Below are 25,895 nucleotides of genomic sequence, written 5' to 3' on the forward strand. Positions count from 1 at the left end.
TGGCTCCGGCCATCCAATGTCTAAAAAAATTCCCAATTCTGAGTTGAACACTTCCTTTTCTTCTTAAAATATTCTCATTACAGAAATGCGAGCAAAAACAAGGTTTAATAGTTTTGGTCTGTGTGTCCTACAATGCTTTTAATTGTTCCACAGCTAAGTATATAATAGATGAAAAACAGGGTCTGCAAAAAAATTAACTTTCCTACAAATAAGGCATCAAAAAACAGTCCAGTTGTATGTCACCTAGGTTGTGGAACAATCTGGGCAGCACATCCAGCAAAAGGGAAAAAACAATGTTCTTTAAAAGCATCATACCTGTTGAGGGTACTGCGCGCAACCAGGGTATGCACCATATGCATATAATGAAGGATCATGCGTAGTCCCATAACCATAGGCATCATAACCTTGTCCGTAACCATAATAGGTGCTGCTCCATTGACTTGGATCTGCTTGCTGACTACAGACACCAGGTAAGTCCTACAACATAGTATCAAAAAATTGTATAGTAATTAGCATAAATTGAATATTCTTTTAGAGACCAGAAACAGCATTTGGCAAAAAGAAAGAGTTTCTTTTCAATTACACCTCATTACATACTAATCATGACTGCCAAACAACAGTCAAATCATGACGATGTCAATACCTTTATGAAAATCATGACCCCTAATAATGTCCTTTCTGGCTTTGACATAGAGCATCAAATTTAAAGCAACAGTAGGAAAGGATAAATTCTTCTGGCTGAATCTCTCATAAAGACAATCCTAGAAAGAGCAATGTAGCAGAACAAAAGTTTTAGAATTTTATATTTTTATTTTATTATTTTGCTATTAGATTTTTGACTACGAGTATGTTAAATAGTCTAGAGTTTTTAGTTTCTTATTCTCTTGATTTCCTAGTTTGTATTAAGTTCCGTTTTCTAGTTTATTTTAGAATTACTTATTCTACAAGTATTAGGTTTAGTTTAATATAAATGCATGCATAAGCTTACAGCCATGAGTAACTTATTCTTTTAATCAATATTATTTTCAAAGAGTTTCTGTTTCATTTTCTTTGTGGATTCAAGGTTGTTCCTATGGATTCAATAAATCAACATCTACTCTAGAATGATATCAAGCCCACGTTGTCTACTAGAATGATAATTAGTTCCTTCCTCCATTACCACTGTGTCAATTGGTGTAGGAGCGACGTCTTCCCGAGGGGCAGTTCATAACCATGGTTGCCTTCGGACAGGTCGTAACCAAACCTCAGGAACTTTTCTTATCATTGAGATTATAGGTATTATGAAAATTTACCTAAATTTGGTGATGGTGAATATTTTAAGATATTCTAGATTGGATACTAGATATATATATATATATATATATATTGAAATATGAAAATTCTAAACAAATAAAAGTAGAGGTATGTGTTATCAAAGCTTACAGGTCCTGCGCTATGGTGGTAGTTAGATTTGCAATCATCAAGAGAGCAACAAGGCAAGGCGCGTATTCGTTCATGGTCAAGAATGAAAAGGTGTATAATGGAGAATTTTTTGCCATGGAATTATAAGCAATTATTGGAGGAAAAATACAAGCCTAAGCACCATACTATTAATACTTATGTCGAAACTATCCTTGAAGAGCTTACATTTGAAGACAAATCTATATTGTCTCATGTCCAAGAAATAAATGAAGAAAAAGTCTTGAAAGTATACCAAGAAAAAATCCAAGACATTATTGCAAAAGTTGGAAGTCCTGTTATGGAAAGTGAAGATTCGTCAAAAAAAAAAAAAAAAAAATTGTCAAATTGCAAGATGAGATCAAATTATGTAGTTCAAATTATTCACCAACTGATGGCTTAATTACGGAGGAAAATTGGAGGGTTACCACAGCGCAGGAGTTTGTTTTTGTATTATTGGGCAGTGCAATTAAAAACAAAGGTGTGCATCCAATTTTTGACTGTGCTCTTAGTTATTTGCCTTGACCTACTAAAGTTTACGCCCTTGACCGAACTAATGAAAAGAAGGGTTTTTAAGAAGATGCCAAAATTGCTTATGTAAGTTATTTAAGAATTCAAAGAATCGTCCTTTTCTGAAAGAACCATGAGAGAATGCACATAGATGGGAGCAAGTATCCTTTATGCAACATATGCATTCAACAATCATCCCAAGAGGAGTTACACTCTTTCAAATTGAAATATGTGAAAGATTATCCTTAACTATAAGATAGATGCAGACAAGCTCAAACGTATGAAGTTGTCTTGATCCATAGTAACTCGAGGGCAAGGTGTGTTTTTTTTTTTTTTTTTAAAGGGAGAGAATGATGTAAAACAAGAATATCAATTTTTTTTATATTTTTATTATTTTGAAATTTAATTTTGACTAGGATTATTCTCTTAGATTTCCTAGTTTGTAATAATTTAAAATTTCTTAGTTTATTTTAGAATTACTTATTCTACATGTACTAGGTTTAGGTTATTATAAATACATGCGTAAAGCCTACATCATGAGTAACTTATTCATTCAATCAATATTATTTTCAGATTCTCTTTTATTTTCTTTGTCAATTCAAGGTTGTTCTTGTGAATTCAATGAATCACGTCTACAAGAACGATATTTAGTTCCTTCCTCCATTACTGCCATGCCAATATACTATACTAGAGCATTCTAAAAAAAAGATTCACCTGTTTAGCTGTTGGGCTCCTGCCCCAAGAAAGGTGTGGACAGCTTGTTGACCGATCATTGTTCCCTGCATCCTTTGGATTGCTTCTTCAGCAGATGCCCTGCACAAAGAAATATAAAGCAATATGATAAGACAATATATAGGGAGGTCAAATAAGTGGGATTACGTAAAGTTTATACAATAAAGCAAGATATCATGGGAAAAATGGACAAGAGACCATAAAGTCATGAACTTAACTCAATTACCATATGGTCAAATTAAACAGAAAATATATATCCATCCCCATCCCAGAGAGAGTGAGAGAGAGAGAGAGGAGATAAGTAAAGGGAAAAAAAATGTTTCGTTGGGAGAGAACATAAATCAAGACATCTTTCATATTTTCAACTTATCGTTTTAAATTTTTCCAACGATTCAAATAGAAATTCCACAAGCCTAACAAACCTAGCTGTAAACTGCACAAAACCACATCCTCTTGATGTGGGGATCTTCACATAGATAATTTCCCCAAACTGCAAAAATATTTTCCTCAGTTCCTCTTCTGTGACATTGGGATCCAGGTTTCCAATAAAAACCTGCAAGATAAAAATGCATTAGAGAAAAAAATGAAACTTATAAAGCATAAATAACTCAAAAAGTGTTATTAATATCATTATCCACTGGAATTGTCTGCACTGCTGGTGTGTAAGCTAGAGGTGGATATAAAGCTACCAAAAAATGTAAGATTAGTGCACATTCGTCTTGATAAATCAAAGTACTAAAAAATCAACAAAGAGTGAGAATTATGCATCTGGAAGTCCAGCTTTTTTCTTATACAAGGAATTTTAATATGTAGTAAATATGTGTATATATGTATTAATACATCCAAAATATATTTGCTTTTCAAAAAAACAATTATCCAATACATATGGAAAATGGAAAGATTGTTATCCCTGTGCTCTCAAATTGTTGATTCTCCATTGATAGATCAAGCCATTGACCAATACAACATTACATCCTTGATATTATCAAAATATTAACAACAAACATCACAACATACCAAGATATCATTTCATATTGCCAACAAAACATTTACTTCTTGAACATACTGTATTTGTTAGCATATTATATTAGCCGAAAGTGTTAGCATATTATATTAGCCGAAAGTTACACTAGGGTCTGTAATCATTTTATGCCCTCAGGGATCATCTTGTAATTGTCTTTCTTGTAAACCCTAATCTTCATTTATAAATAGAGGGTGATATTCTATCATACCCTAAGCTAGTTACCCAAGCTTCATGGTATCAGAGCTCCACCTCTAGGGTTAGGGTTCAAAACGTACCTAGTTGGATCATCTGCTGGGTCGATCTTCAGTCACCATCGTCACTCCGCTTCGTCTTCATCAGCCGTTGGATCATCTGCTTCGTCTTCGTCTTCGTCTCAGCTCCTCAGCTCGTCGATCTCCTCCAGCCGTTCGTCGCTCGTCTTCATCGCTCTCGTCGTCCTCAGCTCGTCGCTCAGCTTCGTCACTCGTCGTCCTCAGCTCCTCTGTCGCCTTCATCAATCGTCGATCTCTGATATACTCTCACTCTCGTCCACTGTTTGGTATGATATAGCCTCTCCTTTGTATCACACCCTAGTACATATAAATATATATATATCCTGATATAGCCTGGTATATATAAATATATATATCACACTGTACCAATACATGTATACATAAATAAATCAATATATATATATATATATATAAATGGTTTCTTAATTTTGTTATGGCTTTATAGTGGTCATTGTGCCTGTTATCTCACTACCACCTTCCGGGTTTGTGATTGCCACTAGTTTTATTGCGGGTTCGGTAGTATTGTATCCATGACAGATTCCACCAGTGTGTCCCCTTCTTCTCAAACACCAAAGAGTGAGAGTCCCATTCTACCTACTACCATGACTGAGAACCCCAACCCTAGTTTGAAAATCACCACCTCTCTATTTAATGGTCAGAACTACCTAGCATGGTCTCAAAGTTTGACTATGTTTTTGAAGAGCATAGGGAAGATGGGGTATGTTGATGGCAGGATAAAGGCACCTAGTACCACTGACTCAGGTTATGACCAATGGGAGATTACCGACTCTTTGATTATGAGTTGGCTTATCCATTCGATGGTTCCAGAACTTGGTGAGGGCTACTTGTCTATGGAGACTGCCCAGAACGTTTGGGAGGCTGTGGCTGTTACCTATTCCCGCAAAGGGAATTTTTCACAGGCATTTGAGTTGCGCCGCTCTATTGAGAGCTCACTTCAGGGAGAGCAGATTGTTCTTCAGTACTTCACTTTCCTCACCAACGGCTAGAAATGCCTTGACCACCTGGAAGACTATAAGCCCGTTTGCCCTACTGATTCTATCGGGTACAAGAAGTTCATCGCACGGGAACGGGTCTTTAAATTTTTGGCTGGCCTAAATGTAGAGTATGATCCAGTTAGGGGTCGAGTTCTGAGTATGGACACTCTTCCTTCACTTCAGGAGGCATTTGCCTATGTACAGAATGAGGAGAGTCGCCGGTCTGCTATGATGTCCCCTGTCTCTACTGACCGTTCTGCATTACTGTCTACTCCTCGAGATGGCCTCAGCCTGCCTCCTCCGTCTGCTGCTAAAGAGTCTGTATTATGTGATTATTGCAAGAAGCCGCGGCATACTCGTGAGACGTGTTGGAAGCTTCATGGGACTCCATCCGGGGGTCGAGGTGATCGGTCTGGTTCTCGAGGAGGTCGGTCAAGCCAATCTAGAGGACGTGGTTCCTATTCCCGGGCTCATCAGTCTAGTGTCGTTGATACTCTTGATTCTAATTCTACTTCTGTTACCCAAGCTTCTGATACTGAGCTGGAGGATGCTTTGCGCCAATTGTTGGACCGCCGATCTTCTACTGCTCTCAGTACCGCTTCCTCGTCCTTTGCCCGCTCAGGTAACTTAGCATCTTCTCCTTGTGCTTTCCTGTGTCATAAATCTTTGCCTTGGATTATTGATTCTGGTGCCTCAGATCATATGTCTGGCTCCTCTGATCTTTTCTCTGTCTATAAGCCCTCTTCAGGTCAGGACAAAGTTAGGATTGCCGATGGTACTGTTTCTTCCATTTCTGGAAAAGGTTTAGTCCAAGTCACTCCTACCATATATCTATCTTCTGTTCTCCATGTTCCCAAGTTTTCTGTTAATATGTTATCCTTAAGTCGTCTTACCCAGGATTTGAATTGTAGTGTGACGTTTTTTCCTGATCATTGTCTTTTTCAGGACCTTGTCATGGGGAGGACGATTGGCAGTGGTAGTGCAGAAAATGGTCTCTACTTCCTAGATCAACCGGACAAACTTGCTTATTCTTTCACCACGTCTTCTACTATCCCCGCTGATTTATGGCTGTGGCATCGGCGTCTTGGGCATCCCTCATTTCATTTACTTAAGCATTTATTTCCTTCTAGTTTCGCAAATCATCATGTGTCTGACTTTCTTTGTGAGTCTTGTCAACTTGGAAAACAACATAGAGCTTCTTTTGCTCCCAGTTCGAATAAAAGCTTCGTTCCTTTTTCATTAATACATTCTGATGTTTGGGGTCCCTCTCGTGTTCTGTCTGTGAAAGGTCACCGCTGGTTTGTTGCATTTATTGATGATTTTTCTCGTGCTACTTGGGTGTATCTCATGAAAGATAAGAGTGAGGTTTTCTCTGTGTTTCGCACTTTTCATAAGATGATTTGTACTCAGTTTGGGGCCACTATCAAAATATTTCGTTCTGATAATGGCGGGGAATACATAAATTTTGGGTTAGGACAATATTTCTCTACTCATGGCATTATCCATCAGACCTCTTGCACCAATACCCCTCAACAAAATGGGATGGCCGAACGCAAGAATCGACATCTTCTTGACATGGCTCGGTGCATGTGTTTTTTTATGAATGTGCCTCGGCCCTATTGGGGCGACGCTGTTCTCACCGCTGCCCATCTTATTAATCGTCTCCCCACCCAGGTCTTGGACAAACAGGCTCCGCTTCGTGTCCTCCTCGGTTCTCCGTCCTTGTTTTCTATTCCTCCCAAAATATTTGGTTGTGTATGTTTTGTCCATAATCACTCTCCCTCTCGTGGTAAGTTGGACCCTCGCTTCCTCAAGTGTGTTTTCCTTGGTTACTCTCTCACTCAAAAGGGGTATAAATGTTACCACCCTTCTTCTCGTAAGTGGTTTGTGTCCATGGATGTCACTTTCTTTGAGTCCCAGTCCTATTTCTTGTCCTCTCCGGTGTCACCGTCCTCATTTCCGGGGGAGCCTTGGTGTGAAGTGAGTCTTGTGCCTCCTATGGTGGAACCAGTTGTTCTTGCACCACCCTCTACTGCTGTGCTTCCTATGGTGGAACCAGTTGTTCTTGCACCCCCCTCTTCTACTGGGACTATAGAACCCACTGTCACCAAGAATAAGGACGGGCATGTTTATGTCCGGGACATAGACAGAAAACAAGTTAACTGGATACACGGGACCGTTTCTGCTACTCCACTGCCATCTCCTGCTTCTGATGAGAGTCTAGGTAACTTTGAATCTCTTGAGTCCATTGATCTTGATGTTCCTATTGCCAAGAGGAAGGGTGTGAGATCTTGTACTCAACATCCTATCTCACAGTTTGTATCATACTCTCATTTGTCATCCTCATATAGAGCGTTTGTGTCTAATATTTCCTCTGTTAGCATTCCTAACCATTTTCAGGATGCTCTTGTTACCTCTGAGTGGAAACTAGCCATGATTGAGGAAATGAAAGCACTTAGGAAGAATGGCACTTGGGAATTGATTGAGTTACCTACGGGCAAACGACCTGTGGGATGTAAATGGGTATATACTGTGAAACACAAAGTAGATGGGTCTATTGAGCGCTACAAGGCAAGACTTGTAGCAAAAGGGTCTACTCAGACATATGGCATTGATTATCAGGAGACCTTCGCACCCGTGGCTAAAATGAATTCAGTCAGAATACTTCTCTCTCTAGCAGCTAATCTAGATTGGCCGCTTTATCAATTTGATGTTAAGAATGCTTTTCTCCATGGTGACCTCGAAGAAGAAGTATATATGGACATTCCTCCGGGTTTTGAGGATCATCAAACAGAAGGCAAAGTATGCAAACTTCGGAAGTCATTATATGGTCTCAAGCAGTCTCCAAGGGGTTGGTTTGAGAGATTCACTCAAGCTATGCTTAAATATGGGTTCAAACAAAGTCAGGCAGATCACACATTGTTTGTGAAACATTCCTCACGCGGTAAGACTACAGCACTTATTGTTTATGTAGATGACATAGTTCTTACAGGCAATGATAGTGGGAAAATACCTCTGTTGAAGAAATATTTAACTAAAGAGTTTGAAATCAAAGACTTGGGAAGCTTGAAGTATTTTCTGGGAATTGAAGTTGCTCGCTCTAAGGATGGGATATTTATCTCACAGAGAAAATATGTGCTTGACCTGTTGAAGGAAACTGGGATGCTTGGCTGCAAGGCATGTGCCACCCCATTGGAACCCAATCAGAAATTGGGGGATGATGAAGGAGGAGAAGTTGTGGATAGGGGGAGCTATCAACGATTAGTGGGTAAGCTCATTTACCTATCTCACTCCCGTCCTGATATTGTTGTTGCTGTCAGTGTAGTTAGTCAGTTTATGCATGCTCCTCATCAGATTCACTTTGAGGCTGTCATGAGAATCTTGAGGTATTTGAAGTCTGCTCCTGGTAAGGGTCTGTATTTTTCAAAGTATGATCATCTTCGTGGAGAAGCCTATACAGATGCTGACTGGGCTGGGTCAGTAACTGATAGGAGATCAACTTCAGGGTATTGCACATTTGTTGGCGGCAACCTAGTTACTTGGAGGAGTAAGAAACAGAATGTGGTTGCCAGGTCAAGTGCAGAAGCTGAGTTTAGAGCTATGGCACAAGGTGTGTGTGAACTTTTATGGATCAAGTTATTGTTGAGTGATCTAGGTATTGATCAGACGGACTCCATGCGGTTATACTGTGATAATAAGGCCGCCATCAACATCGCTCACAATCCAGTTCAACATGACAGGACAAAACATGTTGAGATTGATCGCCACTTCATTAAGGAGAAACTCACTAGTGGTACCATTTGTACTCCTTTTGTCCAGTCTGGTGAACAACTTGCTGACATTCTCACCAAGGGGGTTGGGAATAAACCATTTCATGACATATTAGGCCAGCTGGGCATGAGAGATATCTTCGCACCAGCTTGAGGGGGAGTGTTAGCATATTATATTAGCCGAAAGTTACACTAGGGTCTGTAATCATTTTATGCCCTTAGGGATCATCTTGTAATTGTCTTTCTTGTAAACCCTAATCTTCATTTATAAATGGTTACCCAAGCTTCAGTATTTATATTGTTTCAAACATCTTACTATTGGTACATCAATTTTATTAGTAGGTTCAACATTTTGCTCTAGTATATGTCGCTTCTTTTAATCTCTTTAGCTTCTTTATTATTCCATCATTTGCACGTCAATATCCAAGTTGTTGCTTTGTCACTGATAATTGTACTTGTCCTTTACAGTTTTACTACCTTTAAGTTTCATCATAAATTTCACATAGTTCTCAATATTACTTCAAATTTTTTTCACGATAATGACAAGTCACTCAACTGTGATATATATGTGTTCAGGGAGCTCAGCATATCTATTATCCATTGACATCAATATGCAGAGCATTCTTATTGTTTTGCCAAGTTTTTAAATAAATAAGCATTTTAAAGTTAAAATCAGGAGCAATCATGTGCATCATTTTCCAAGCTTCATTTTTAACTTCTAGTCAAACATTCTTGTGCACATGGCGTGGACATGACGTTTTTTATAATAAAAATAAAAACAAAAAGGCAAGGCACGACACTTGAGACATGTTAAAAAATTATATCTTTATAAATTTATTATAATATCAAATATATGAATGATTTATTCCAAGGTAATAAAATATGCAACCTATGAAGCACGGACACTAATACGGACACGGACACGGGACACGTCAATTTCTAAAAAATGGGGACATAGACACGGCAGGGGACACAGAAATTTTTTTAATTTTTTTATAAATATTTTTATTTTAATACACATTAATTATTTTATTTATTTATTATATTTTTTAAATAATGTGTTCCAATTGATTTTTTTATTTTATTTTACCTACACGTGTTTATTTATTTTTTATTAATATGTATAAGTTTATATTATCTTATAGTATGTATTATATATTATCTTATAAGTACATTATATGTTATATAATAACTATTAATATATATAGTATATTATCTTTTGAGATGGTCAACGAAACATTTTAGTTTGAGAGAGAGGGGCGGGTGGGCCGACAAAAGGGGGGGAAAGAAGAGAGGCAGACGAAAGGGTGAAAGAAGACGAGAGAGAGAGAGAGAGAGAGAGAGAGAGAGAGAGAGAGAGAGAGAGAGAGAGGAGGAGGTGAGGCGAGCCAAACAAGGAAGAAGAGAGAGAAACGAAAGGCAAACCAAAGAAGAGAGAATAGAGACGTACTAGGTCAAGAAGTGATGGAAGATCAATTGGAGATAGAGATCGATGGAGATGGAGATCGATGGAGATCAAGATCGATCGATTGAGATGGAGATGAACAGGTTCGCACTTCTCTTCTCTCTTTTTCTTCTTCTGATTTTGGAATTAGCTCTCTTCTTCTCCTCTTTCTTCAAATTAGGGTTTCTGTTTTGTTCCCCTTGCCATGTCCTCTTACTATGTGCAGCCGTGTCCCCAATGTGTCCCATACCAAAAAAATAAATTAATTAACGGGACATACGTGTCCCCGTATCCGACTCCGCCACGGCTTCCATTTTGGCGTGTCCATGCTTCATAGTATGCAACATAACACTAAATAAAATTAAAATGTCGTATATTTCACAACTTAAAAATCAAGATATCATTCACAAAACAATTGCATTCTTCAAATGTAAAATGCGAAACCATTATAGAACATTGAAATACATATATGATGTATCCATCTTAGAAATATTTTAAAACATATTTAGAGTGCACGAGTTACTTTCCCCAAAATGCAGACTATGCAGAGAATCATCATAAAAATAGTGCTCGAAAGGTTTCACTGAAGAGTCCACAAAGTGTCTTTAATGTGTTTGATGTTAAAATTCACCCACTATCACCTACCACACTTCACCTACTCTCCACCTACCACTACCACCTACCACACTTCACCTACTCTCCACCTACTCCCAAACACACTCCTATATAATAGGAATCCTTGTAATTGTAATACACAACAATATATAACAATCAATAAACATCAATCAATAATAATAATTCTCTTTATACAATTCTCTATATACGTAATTCGTTCTCTCTCTTTCTATATGTATTAATTTTTACATGGTATCAGAGCAGGTTTAGAACCTGGTATTTTCGCTTCCCCGGCGGGCGGCAATCTCACCTTAGCCGCCCGCCGGACCTCAACCTAGTCCGCTAAGATTTTTTTTTTACACATACCTCGCTAGAGCAAAACCTCCATACCTCGGCGGTGTCAGCTCATCTTCATCTTCCTCTTCCTCAGCCACTGCGGCGGCGCAACCCCTGGAGGCCGTAGCCGTCGAGTCGGACTTCGTCGTCATCCTCGCCGTCTCACAGCATCAATGAGTTTTCTTGCTGTATTAGGTAGAACACTAGAACCATCTCCAAATTCTTCAATCTCTTCTTCTGTCTTTGGTACAAAGCAAGGATATTCAGCAAGTGCTTCCCAATGACTAAGCACAAGTAGAGCACTTGAAGCCCCAGAAGTCCATCTCCTCAGCTCATCTGCAAATCCAAAGCTCTCAGCAACAGGCACATAGGCATGCACAGTGAATAATGGAGACCCTTCCTGCATTTCTTCCTTCAAAACTCGAGCCCTCCTCTGAGCAAGCACTGCATACATAGGACCCAAATATTCAGTCGGCGTGTTCAACTCACAAAAATACATGGCTTCCATACGCCGGGGTTTCTTCTGAAGCACAGCGGCCCTACAGGGCCGCCGATTTCTTCCTCCGGTTCCGAAACTCCGATTCTGTATCTCATCGATGCTCTTCTCTGTCCTCGCAATTGAACCGGAACGGTGCTCCTGCTTGTCGAATGCAGGTGTCGGCGACTTCAGCAGCTCAGGTTGTGGCCCAATCGCCTAGTACTGCCACTTCCGCCGTTCCTACCATCGTCGATGTCGATTTGGGCGACCGGAGCTACCCGATCTACATCGGATCTGGACTACTTGATCAGCCTCATCTTCTTCAACAGCATGTTCATGGCAAGAGAGTCCTTGTGGTCACTAACACCACACTTGCACCAATCTACTTGGATCAAGTTGTTAGTGCTTTAACACATGGGAACCCACATGTTTCTGTTGAGAGTGTTATTTTACCCGATGGATACTGATACATTGAACACATAGCCAAGAAAGATTCCCATACCCAACACACCCCATTATTATGCTTCCCACTCTCCCCCACTTCCTTTATTTTATATATATATATATATATATATATATATCTCTTTTTATTACTTTTTATTATATTATATTACCCTCACTCCACTTTCTCTTATTTTAATATATATATATATATATTTTTTTACTCTCTTACCCAACGTTCCCCCTCTGTAAACTTTTGCAGCCTATGCTTTCTATCTTCCTATATTATTATTATTCTTATTCTTATTTAAAAATAAAAAAAAAAAAAAAAAATTCCAAACACCATTGCTGTTTTTCACAAATCCGTGTGATAAAGATTTGCACACCAAACCTTACCTTCTTTTATTCCTCTCAGGGATCAACCCCGATCACACTTACAAAAAAAAAAAAAAAAAAAACAACAACAACACACACCAAAACAACTACATCCACAGGCGAGATTTTTCTTCTTTACTCTGCCGCCGGTCTCTTCTTCTTGCCTCCGTCCTGGGCGGCCCTTGACGGTGCTGCCTCCGTGTTTCCCACTCCACTGGGCATGATCACTACTCCCTGCTCCTCCACTGCAGCATATGGTGGACCTCCAAATCGGAACATCACAGTGGCCTTCCGCTTCAGCTCCTTATTTTCTGCTTTCAGCACACTTATCTCTGCTCGCGCATCCTTATACATGCGTTGGAGCAGAGCCAGTTGGGCGTTTAAATGCTGCACCTCATTTGTCCTACTCTGCAGCCGGTTCGACAAATTTGTGACCGCCGTCATGCTTTCCACACATGCCTTCAAAGTATACTGATTGGCCTCCACATCCGACTGCACTGCCATTCTTTGCTCCACAGACCGCATCGGAAAGTTCAACGGAGCAAACTCCGGGGCGCTTGGTTGAGGTTCCAGTGCCACCGCACCCGTTATCTCTCTTGTTGACTCATTGAGGTCGGGAAAGAGAGTGAGTAGACCTCGGGATGAGGATGCCGTATTCTGGGTAGCTGAACGGGAAGAAGAGGCCATTGTTCAGATGTTTCAGAGAAGGGTTGGATACAAAGTCTTTACCGAGTGTTTCAGAATGACAATGTTCAGAGGTTTCTCTCAGTTTTTCTGTCTCAGCTTCTGCCTCAGCCTCAGCCTCCGTCTTATAGCCGAGGCAGCCACGCGCATCGCGCGCCTCTTACCACCAGCCGACAAACGGGCGCGCCAACCAAGGCACACACGTGCCTCGCCATCATGTCCGGCACATCTTTTTATGACTATGGCGCACCTTTTGATGGCACGTCTTTTGAAAACATAGGCACGCCTTTTGATGGCACGCCTTTTGATGGCACGCCTTTTTTTTACAGATTGGGCACACCTTTTGAGGGTGCCACTTTTCCAAGGGTCCGACAAGACTCTATAAACTGTCCCGACATTTGATACCGGTTAGCTTTTACAAGGGTCCGACAAGACTCTGTAAACTGTCCCGACATAGATTCCGGTTAGTTTCTACAAGGGTCCGACAAGACTCTGTAAACTGTCCCGACATTGATTCCGGTTAGTTTCTACAAGGGTCCAGCAAGACTCCGTAAACTGTCTTCTACAACGGTCCGACATGACCCCATAAACTGTCTTCTACATCGGTCCGACACGAGCCAATGTCTTCTACATCGGTCTTCTACAACGGTCTGACACGACCATACAGTGTCTCCTATCTTCTTTTATTTTTTATGTATTTTCTTGTTTTGTTACTCTCTCCAAACTCAAGTTGGTTAGTTCCTATCCCCCTTGAGTTTGCGGGGGGCTGTTAAAATTCACCCACTATCACCTACCACACTTCACCTACTCTCCACCTACCACTACCACCTACCACACTTCACCTACTCTCCACCTACTCCCAAACACACTCCTATATAGTAGGAATCCTTGTAATTGTAATACACAACAATATATAACAATCAATAAACATCAATCAATAATAATAATTCTCTTTATACAATTCTCTATATACGTAATTTGTTCTCTCTCTTTCTATATGTATTAATTTTTACATTTGATATTATTATTTAAATTTTTATTAAGACACATTGAAGAAGTGGTGGACATATTTTTAGAAGTGTTTGCAGAGTGTGACTCGAGGTCCAATGTGACACGTCTCTTCCATATAAGAGTCCGTGACATGTATTTCAATTAGTCAATTCACATTCCCACTACCTGACATATTATAGTCATCTGTATATAATACTTCAAAAATAAAAAAGAAACGTACGCCCAGTTTAGTCCCCAGTGGATGGCGGTCCAATAGAAGAAGATTGGGCTACAGACCTAACCTTTTGGCATTAATTGCGCAAAGTGGCTGCACTCATGTTTGAACCCACAACCTCGAAGTTGATATGTTGAGTTTTAACCACTAAACCAGTGGCCCATTGAAATATATTATATACACTACCAAAAAAAAGAAAACTTCTCAATATATATACCCAAAAAAAAAGGCACTTCACTAGAAAGAGAAAAGAGAGCTTATTATACGCAAGATTACAACAATACGTAATCACAAGCTCATACGGACAATTAATTTTCACATGCAAATGAAACAACAATTTGCAAGTTCAGTTTGGTTATATTACAATAAGATTGAATATTACCTCTAGCTGCTGCATATTGCTGTCGAAAGCTGGTGGTCTTCTTCGGTGTTGCCACACTGACACGCATTGGCCTAGTTGAGCAGTTGACACCATTCATTTCAGACATAGCACGGTTTCTTTCCATTTCATCAGCAAATTTAACAAAACCATAACCCTTTGAGCGCCCAGTATTTGGGTCAATCACGACCTTGGCACCTCTAACTGATGGATATTGAGTTCGAAAGGTCTCTTGCAACAAGTAATCTGTAACATCAGGTGTTAAATCCCCCACAAAGATAGAGTGCTCGGGCCCAGCATCATGGCGTCTTTCTCCAATCCTGAAGGAAGCACAATTTAACCTAGAAATTTGCTCAGTTCCAGGCATGTGTCCCATTGTATGTCTGCAAAACCCTTTCAGCTGCTGCATGTGAATTGAACTCCACAAATCCATAACCCTCTGGCTGACTAGTGATCTTGTTACGAATTACCTTTATCGAAACCACCTGCATAGAGGACAGTGATCCATTTAACTGCTATATGCATTAGTGAAAATCATTTCTTTCAACTTGTTTCAGCGTGAACATGTGTAAAGATCAGCTCACTAGAAATATAACTGGCACCGAAGGTTCCATGCCTAAAATTAGCAGAGATAGAGGTGGATAACATGTGCCACTGTAAACAGGTGGGCATCAAAGAAAGCCCTACCATCATAACTGATCTCCAAAGTAGTAAATTGAACACCATGTCTTTGCCTTGGTGTCTTTTTCCCCAAAAAGAAATCCAATGCTAACAGAAACCCATTGAAAATAAGTTTCCAATCGTGCCAGTTACATTATAATCTATGTGTGCACACAAAAAGTAAGGTCCAAAGCAATTTGAATAAAATATGTTTGGGCTAGCATAATACCGTCTAGATTGATTAACCTTGATATATTTTCTGCAGTCCTTAAACTTTTACTTGAAAGTTCTGTTCTTGTAATGGTTACGTATTCATTTCTCACAATGGACAAGCTTATAGTTAAAAATTCAAACTTTGAGACTCCGAGGAAGTGAAATTCAGTATCTAATCTTTTGGTGAAAATATGCCTCTTCGAAATTTGAAACCGAACAAATATATGAAACTTAGAAAAACAGACAAAAGTGTCTTCATTTCCTCCCAGTCTACAAACATACATTTTACACAGGTCGTTTGAGATTAATTATTTCAAATTAAATAGAATAAGCAAAAAGGGGTAAATCATAATCCATTAATCAGATAGGGAAGAGAAACTCCTATTGCATCATCAGAATAAATCTGTCTATGCTAGAAAGAAACCATCCACTCCACACCCTCCACCTATCAAGATCGTGTCCAATATTTGCGGAAGTATCAGCCACCATATTAGCTTCTTGTAGGCAAATAATATACCCTGGGCAGTGTCCATGACATGTAATCCAAGACAACAAAATGCCAGCCAGCATATCAAACATACGGATTGCCTATCTAATGAGTCATGATAATGGTTGTTTCAGTAACCCCCCTTGTCAGGTCAAGCCACGACCATAAGGGCAAAGCACTTGATGGTAAGGTATGGGATATGTATCCATCCCTGTACCCAAACTAAACACTTATATCTTCTAATTTTTCACAATATTTGAAGAAGGTGTTCACATTTGACAGTGAAGAAAAGTTATGACCTATTATTCACATGTATTGGAGACACAAACCCTTATCAATCTAAATCCCATTTAACTTTGAGTACATTCCTAAATGATAACAAAATGTTGTATCAAAATATTATACAGTCTACAATGCATTTTAATGTTCAGGATATATGTACCATACCCGATTTTTGAATAAATATCCCTACATCCAAAGTTTAAGAATTTAGGGACGCCTGATTCCTTGGCACACACACCCACACATAATATCATATCCGAGTCCACGTAACATAGCTCAAGTCTTACCAACTAGGCTAGAAGAAAGGCTTCGGACTGTCTAAATTTTTGGGATAACTAGGTTTATATGACTTGGTAGCTAGATTTTTGGGTTCACCGAGGCAGTTCAACCCTCATGGGTTCTATGCCCTAGCCAACCTAGACAGTAAGAGATTTATTCATATTTTTCTAAAATCATAAAGTTCCTTAGGCTAGATGTCATACATCTCATTGAGAGAGTACATGGGTTCCTAAGAATCTCCTAAAATTATTCAGGGCTTGCCACCTAGACATAAGGTCACTTAGAAAATATGAGGAAGAAGAACTCCGAAAATATGAGGAAGAAGGAATATATTTCTGTTATATTCAAAACTTCTTATCTTACATGACCAAATGACACTCCTTATATAGGAGATATTACAAACATCATTATAACCCATTATATGCCACTTACCTATTATATATTACCACTATCTACCACTATCTTCCACCAACACCACTATCTTCCACCAACACCACTATCATATTCTATACATGCCACTATATGCCACCAACACCACTATCATATTATATACATGCCACTATCTTCCACCAACACCACTATCATATTTTATACATGCCACTATATGCCACCAACACCACTATCATATGCCACTATCTTATTAACACAAATTTCCAGCACTCCCCCTCAAGCTGGTTTGAAGATATCTTCCATAGCCAGCTTGCTAGTCAGCTTATCAAATTGCTTCTTGTGTAGTCCCTTCGTTAGCACATCAGCTAATTGTTCACCTGTTGGAAGGTAGGTCATACAGATTATGCCAGCATTGATTTTCTCTTTGATGAAATGTTTATCCACTTCTATATGTTTTGTGCGATCATGTAGAACTGGATTATGAGCTATAGATATAGCTGCTTTGTTGTCACAATAGACCTTCATAGGTGTCGGGTGAGAAAGCTTTAATTCTTCAAGAATTCTTTTAATCCACATTACTTCAAAGATTCCATGGGCAACAGCTCTGAACTCTGCTTCTGCACTACTTCTAGCTACCACATTCTGTTTTTTACTCCGCCATGTAACTAGGTTCCCACCTACAAAGGAGCAGTATCCGGATGTTGATCTCCTGTCTGTAACACTTCCTGCCCAGTCTGCATCTGTGTATACTTCAACTTGAAGATGTCCATGTTTCTTGAACAGTAAGCCTCTCCCTGGAGTTCCTTTCAAATATCTTAAGATCTTATAAACGGCCTCAAAGTGCTCTGCCCCTGGTGAGTGCATGAACTGACTTACCATGCTGACTGCAAAGGCAATATCAGGCCGCGTATGAGACAAGTAAATCAATTTCCCTACAAGTCGCTGATATTGTTCCCTCTCTTTGACTTCTTCAGCCTTAGCAGCTTGTAACTTCAAGTTAGGCTCGATCGGAGTCTCCACCATCTTACAACCAAGCATACCTGTTTCTCCAAGGAGATCAAGAACATATTTTCTCTGATTAACGAATATACCTTCCTTGGATCTTGCAAATTCCATTCCGAGGAAATACTTGAGGGCTCCCAGATCCTTAATGTGAAATTCTTTTGCGAGTTTCTTTTTGAGGCTTGCTAACTCTGCTTCATCATTACCAGTTAAAATGATGTCATCAACATAAACAATCAAAATTGCAATTTTACTGTTTTTTGAATGTTTATAAAATATTGTGTGATCTGCTTGACTCTGCGAGAAGCCACAACTGATAACTGCCTTCCCAAAGCGTTCAAACCACGCTCTTGGTGATTGTTTGAGTCCGTATAATGACTTGTTCAATCTGCATACTCTGTCGCTTCCAAGTCTCTGCTCAAATCCCGGCGGTAGGCTCATGAACACCTCCTCTTCAAGATCACCATTGAGAAATGCATTTTTAATGTCAAGTTGATGTAGAGGCCAATCTGAATTTACTGCAAGAGATAACAGTACTCTGATGGAATTTATTTTAGCAACAGGAGCAAACGTCTCCTGATAGTCGATCCCATAAGTTTGAGTGAAGCCTTTAGCCACCAGTCTCGCCTTGTATCTCTCAACGCTTCCATCTGCGTTACATTTTATCGTAAACACCCATTTACACCCAACTGTTTTCTTGTCTTTGGGTAGATCAACTATCTCCCAAGTACCACTTCTCCTTAAAGCATTCATCTCCTCCATGACTGCTAATTTCCAATTCGGATCATCCAATGCTTCCTGTATATTCCTTGGAACAAACAAGTGTGAAATCCTAGATGTGAAAGCTCTATGGTTTTTAGACAGTCTTTGATAGGAGAGGTAATTTGCAATAGGATGTTTAATGCAATTTCGGACACCTTTCCTAATTGCTATAGGAACATCAAGGTCGGAAATAGAAGGAATAGGATTACCTAAAATTTCGATGCCAGAACTCGGGTGGACATTCGGGTCATTAGGATGAACATTCAGGTCATTATTCCTCAGATGAAATCGCTTCCTAGTATAAACCTGAAGCTCAGGATTTAGATCATGTTGTAGTACTTCTCCCCCTAAACAAGAATCTTCTTGACTAGGCACCATAGAACTTGGTTCTCCTAAGTGATCATTATCGGACAGATGTGGTTTTTGTGTAGGATAAATGACATTGGGGAGCGGGATAGAAATATCCCAAAAACGGTCTTCTACTCCACTTGTCTCCCCCTGAAGAGAAGTGTTGGGGAAATAGGATTTTGTTTCCACAAATGACACATCCATACTCACATGAAATTTCTTGGTTTGAGGATCGAAACACTTATACCCCTTTTTGTTTGAGGAATAACCCAAAAAAACACATTTTATAGCACGGGGGTCAAGTTTTGAACGAAATTGACTGGGAACATGAACATAGGCAATACATCCAAAAACTTTGGCAAGTAAATCAGAAAACAACCTCGTGTCAGGAAAAAAAGTTTTGAGACAATCAAAAGGTGTTTTGTATGTTAACACCTTTGTAGGCATCCTGTTTATCAAATAAGAGGCTGTTAAAATTGCTTCACCCCATAAATATTTAGGAACATGCATGTAAAACATTATAGCACGTGCTACTTCAAGTAGATGTTTATTTTTTCGTTCTGCAATGCCATTTTGTTGAGGGGTATCACAACATGTAGATTGATGAAAAATCCCATTTTTTTTCAAAAACTCACCCAACTGCTCATTGAAATATTCTGTTCCATTATCAGAATGTAAAATACCAATTTTGGTTTGAAATTGGTTTTCAATCATATTGTAAAAATTTGTGAATAAATTTTTCACGTCAGATTTTTTATTCATCAAATAAATCCAACATAAGCGGGTATGGTCATCAATAAATGTAACAAACCATTTTTTACCAGAAAGAGTAGTGATTTTAGAAGGGCCCCAAACATCACTATGAATCAAATAAAAAGGTTTGGAAGCCTGGTAAGGTTTTGGCAAATAAGTAAAGCGATGAAATTTTGCAAAAATGCAACTTTCACAATGAAAAGAAGAACAATCAATCCCTTTAAATAATGCTGGAAATAAATGTTTCAGATAAAGAAAACTAGGATGCCCTAGGCTATAGTGCCATAGCATTATTTTTTCTCGAACAGAGATTGAACTAGTACTATTAAAGCTCTGAGCTTTTTTATTACTAACAGGTACTTCATCAAAGTAGTAAAGACCTTCAAGCATCCTAGCACGCCCAATCATCATCCCCGAGTTCTGGTCCTGAAATTCACAATGGGATTCAAAAAATGTAACACGACAATTAGAATCTTTAGATAGTTTACTGACAGACAAAAGGTTACAGGCTAAGTTGGGGACGTGAAGAACAACATTGAGATTAATTTTCTCAGTTAGTTTAATAAATCCTTTTCCTGCAATAGGTGAAAAACTACCATCGGCTATTCTGATTTTGTCATGACCAGAACAAGGGAAATAGGTACTAAATAAATGGGAAAAACTAGTCATGTGATCGGAGGCACCGGAATCTATGATCCACGGAGAGAAGTTTAGGCAAGAGAAGGCTTTAGGATTTCTACCTGTTTGTGCCAACAAAACACTAGGAGTACCGGATGAGGAGTTGGATTTTATCAGCTTTAAGAGTTGATCAATCTGCTCTTTGTTGAAGGGACCTGAATCGGCTTCATTAGCGGTAGGAAAGCCACGATTCTTCTCTCCTTGTTTGCTGCTTTTCCAGTTGACAGGTTTGCCATGGATCTTCCAACACGTTTCGCGTGTATGGCGAGGCTTGTTGCAAAAATCACACCAGACCCGTGGCTTATCATCAAACCTGCGCTGGTAATTTGCAGCCTTGTTGGCCGCAGCATCGCTAATTAAAGCAAAAATTTCAATTGATTCACCAGTACCTTTTTTCTTAAGCATGACGCTCCTTCGGCTCTCTTCCCTTCTGACTTCGGCAAATACTTCGCCAATGGATGGGAGAGGAGGTCTGCCAATAATTCTTCCTCGCACTTCATCGAACTCAATGTTGAGGCCGGCAAGAAACTTGTAAATACGGCTGTCTTCCACAGTTTTCTTGTGGTGGTTGCAGTCGTCAACCGATTTCCATTCGTATGTGTTGAAGATGTCAAGATCCTGCCACAACCTTTTCAACGAATTGAAATATTTGGTGACGGAATCATCTCCTTGACGAATCTCTCCCAACTTCAAAGTTAATTCGAAAACTTGAGATTGATTTCCTAGGTCAGAATACATCTGACTAACATTATCCCACAATTCTTGTGCAGTAGTATAGCACATGTAATTAGAGCTTATATCCTCCTCCATGGATTGACCAACCATGTCATAATCATGGAGTTTTCAGCGTCCCAACTGTCGAACAGCGGATCATTAACAGCAGGAGCCTTCTTGTCACCAGTGATGTAACCGATCTTTCCTTGCCCACGGATATACATCCGGACAGATTGTGACCAACGGAGAAAATTATCACCATTTAGGCGGATGGTGGTGATTTGGACAGAGTGAGAGTTGGACGTTTTCACCGGAATGACTTCCGACATGGCTATGACGGTTTTAGGGCTGCTGTGTTTTTTGTTGCTCTGATACCAACTTAGAAAATATGAGGAAGAAGAACTCCGAAAATATGAGGAAGAAGGAATATATTTCTGTTATATTCAAAACTTCTTATCTTACAAGACCAAATGACACTCCTTATATAGGAGATATTACAAACATCATTATAACCCATTATATGCCACTTACCTATTATATATTACCACTATCTACCACTATCTTCCACCAACACCACTATCATATTCTATACATGCCACTATATGCCACCAACACCACTATCATATTCTATACATGCCACTATATGCCACCAACACCACTATCATATGCCACTATCTTATTAACACAAATTTCCAGCAAGGTCCCTTGGGGACCACACCTCATGCCTCATGCCAAGGAAGCACATGAACTTCTAATGGTCCCCTACAACGCATGTTAGACTACTTCCCTCTAACACTACCTGACACGTTTTACCAATACCACTGTAAATTTGATCAACTAACAAATTAAAACTCCAATGAAGACCTCGAATATCAAATGTCCAACATAAGAATCAATAACTTTAGCCAATTGCATTCTAACTAACGCCATCAACTCCACTTCGACTTCACTTCAATTTGAATATTCAACACACTTTGTCTCAACATTACAATAATTCCATGCCCTAACGTGATATTCTGGAACAAGAGCTGAGGTCTTGCCAATGTGGTACGCAATTCCAAACATACGTCTTCCATGCCAATCTCTTACAATAAAACCTGAAGTTCCTTTAGCATTGCCAATTTGTTTCTGACATCCTAAACCATTACACAAATTGAACCTACACTAATTTTCAGTTTCAATTATTCACTATGAAAAACAAGCATGCCTTTACAGCACACTTCGTCCAACAACCAAAAATCCACTCCATACATTTCCCCAAAAGTTTAAAAGAACCAAAGATTGTTTATTAACTGTCACTCATATTCCTAAATATTGCAGGACCAATTCTCAAAAAACAAAAAACAAACAAAAAAAATATATATATTGAAAATTATAAAGCCTTTATCTCAATTCTAGAAGATCCCAACAATCTGTTTGTAGTCTTTATTCGGGAAACCCAACCCTATCCAAGAAGTTTAAGCCTGCAAGCCCTGCACTAAAGTTAAGAATGACCCATGGGAATGGAACGACCGTTGCGGTATTGTTATACCATTTAGTGTTATTCTTTTTCATCCTCTACATAAATAAGCAAGTATTGTAAGATAAATGCTCCAAGAGACTGGCTAATAGCAATATTTTTATCAACAACTTGAGTTGCACAAGATACCAATGGTCAGATTGCTTTTGAGTATTTCCTCTTATTCTCTTTTACTGGTATAATATTAAATCAAATTGTCAGGTGTTCAATTTGTGAAGATCCAATACAATCAATCAATCAGCAGGTGCACTTGCTGAGTCACATTGCATAGAAGAGCTTTAAGTATATTAACATAGCCCCTAACAATTAAACCCTTTCTTTTTATCTACCAAAAAGCCCTACAATACACATGAGAATAAAAGTTCAGTACTTTAGGCAGACAGACAGTACATCTGCAGAGAGTTATGAAATTCCAAATGGTATGCAGATAAAATCAAACCAAACCAAGCCTTAAGTCCCATCAAATAGGGTCGGCTACATGAATCCTTCTTCTCCACTCGATTCTATCAAAGGCCATTTGGTTAGTCAAATTAAGGAGATTCATATCTTTATTTACTACACCAGGCCACGTCAATCTAGGTTTGCCCCTTCCCCTAACACTACCCTCTACCGTCATTGTATCTCATCTCTTCACTACTGCCTCTGTTGGTCTCCGTTGTATATGACCAAACCATCTCAATCTATTCTCTCTCAGCTTATCTTCTATCAGTGCTACTTCTATCCATTCACGAATATACTCATTACCAACTCTGTCTTTTCTAGTCTTGCCACACATCGACATTAACATTCTCGTCTTAGCAACGCTCATCTTATTTACATGTTTCTTAATTGTCCAACATTCTGTTCCATACAACATCACTCGTCTAATAACCGTTTTATAAAACTTTCCTTTTAATTTAGTAAGTACTCGTTTATCGCACAATACCCCAGACGCACTCCTCCACTTAAGCCATCCCACCTTAATTCTATGAACCACATTTTCTCTAATCTCCCCAGCCATTGTGATAATCGATCATAAATAGCGAAAATGTTCACTCTTAAGTAATTATTAGTTTTCAATCTTCACTTCTCCTCTATTTCCATTGTTACTATTACTAAAATTACACTCCATATACTCCGTCTTAGTTCTGCTTATCCTAAATCCTTTAATTCAAGTTCTTCTCTCCAAATGGTATGCAGATATTGAAATAAAATAAAAAAGCGAGTCATACGCACTCGTAATCACGAACCATTATACTGTACCTTCTCGACACATCTAGAACCAGTGCATAAACAACTTTCAAAAAATTATACAATTCTAGTAACCATATAGGTGTTTTCAAACCATTAATTGGTTTGGTGCATTAATACATAACTTGAATTGTAATAGCTTGACAACTCAATCAAACCTCAATTTAGCATTGAATCCAATCAAAATTGATACAAATCTAATCAAACTCATATCTCCAACAACACTAATATTGATTTAATAAACAATAAACTAGTGAAGCCCTGAACAAATTGAAATAAAACATTAAAGAAATGCATAAGGAAGGATAAAGAGATAGAAAGAGAGAGAAAAAAAAAACCTCTCCAGTGTGAGAAGCAATTATGGAGACAATCCAGAGGGTACAGATTTCTTCGAGAGTGGTGGGTTGATGATAGGGTAGTGATGATGAAGAAGCAGTAGTAGGTGTTGTTGTTGAAGGAGGATGATAATGGGTTTGAGCCTGAGCACTCATCATCCACTGTTGTTGTTGCTGCGCTTGTGTTGCATATCTGTACTGTATCAATCCAGATTCTTGCTCTCTAGTCTAGTCTAGTTAAGACCAGACCACCTCCTCTACTCTATCGAAACAAAAAAGTTTCACTCTGCATAGAGTTTGAAGGAGGAACGTTCTTAGCAAATTGCAATTATGTCCCAGACAAATGGTTAATTACACAGACGCCCTTAACTATGTTATATTGGAAACCGATGTACAAGCCCACTTTTTAGACCTAATAATGTGTAAGTGATATGATTGATTGATGATTAGAGAAGATATAACAGTGTTAATATGAGAGAAAATGTCACCTTTAATATCCTAATTGATTGCCATATCACTCAGTTTGAAAATTGAGTCTAATTTTTTTATCTTGAATAACAATGCTCTTTTTTTTTTCTTTTTTCTTTTTTTTTCCTCAAACTTTAAAATTATACATTTTTATTAATAAAATAATTACAAAAAATTACAAAAACGACATTTGAATGAAGGAAAGTGATTTTATTTTGAAATTAAAATATCTTGAAATTGAAATATCAAAGGCCTTGTGTGTTTAGGGGGATTGGAAGGTCGGATAAGACTCCATATTCAATATATAAAGTAGTCCGTTGTTTGGTTCAAAAAATGTAGGTCGGACTAATAGTCCAACTGGACTATAATCCCCTTATTTGTAAGATTATTATGTCCCATGGGGAGGTATGTAACACAAAAGAGTAAGATAAATTCTTGTGTAGTGCTAAATGTCCCTACATTTTTACTTTGGACCCCCCATTATTTTATTTTATTTTATTATAATTTTGTCTTAACATCAAATTTCAATTTTGTCCCCATCTCACAATCGGAAAATGGTAGGAAATGAGGACTACCGGAAGAAGAAAGGAAAAGGGTGAGGGTGCATAGAAAATCGGTAAAGTTGGAAAGACACTTGGGTCTAAAGAAAAATAAGGGTAATTCTAATTCCATACACCTATTTGTCTTGCACATCATTTCTCAGTACACACACTTATCAATTTGGTTACATATTATTGTTCTCAATCCACACATCAAATGTTTTAATTATACCCTTAACTCATATCTTTGTACATACACCACCTAAACCCGTCCTCCACATTTATGTTTAAAACTCCAAACCCATTTTCCACACTCCTGTTTTAGGTTCCACTCACATTGAATACACAGTGAAAACCCTCCATTGAAGACTCTATTGAAGACCCTCCACCCACATTGCATTTTTAATTTTTTTTTAACTAAAATACCCACTATCCAAACGAGGCCTTATCATTCTAGAAAGATAGTTGCCCAGTTGTACAAAAATTACAATTCCCACCAAACCGGGATTGGACATGGAC

At 38.7% G+C, this 25,895-nt stretch overlaps 1 pseudogene across 1 annotated transcript in view; it reads right to left on the bottom strand.

Moving 5' to 3' along the window:
* Positions 1–309: 309 nt before the first annotated feature.
* The window catches only part of LOC114323137 (polyadenylate-binding protein RBP47B'-like), a 56,796-nt pseudogene continuing 31,210 nt past the window's right edge, over positions 310–25,895 (bottom strand). The window contains exons 3-8 of the transcript XR_014340847.1: positions 24,373–24,655; positions 14,721–15,202; positions 3,288–3,364; positions 3,102–3,232; positions 2,662–2,760; positions 310–477 (exon numbers count right to left, since the gene is read on the bottom strand). The product of XR_014340847.1 is annotated as a polyadenylate-binding protein RBP47B'-like (transcript). The remainder of the gene's footprint in view (positions 478–2,661; positions 2,761–3,101; positions 3,233–3,287; positions 3,365–14,720; positions 15,203–24,372; positions 24,656–25,895) is intronic.

This window comes from Camellia sinensis, chromosome 9, assembly GCF_055761805.1.
Source record: "Camellia sinensis isolate YWXY chromosome 9, ASM5576180v1, whole genome shotgun sequence".
Classification (NCBI taxonomy): Eukaryota; Viridiplantae; Streptophyta; class Magnoliopsida; order Ericales; family Theaceae; genus Camellia; species Camellia sinensis.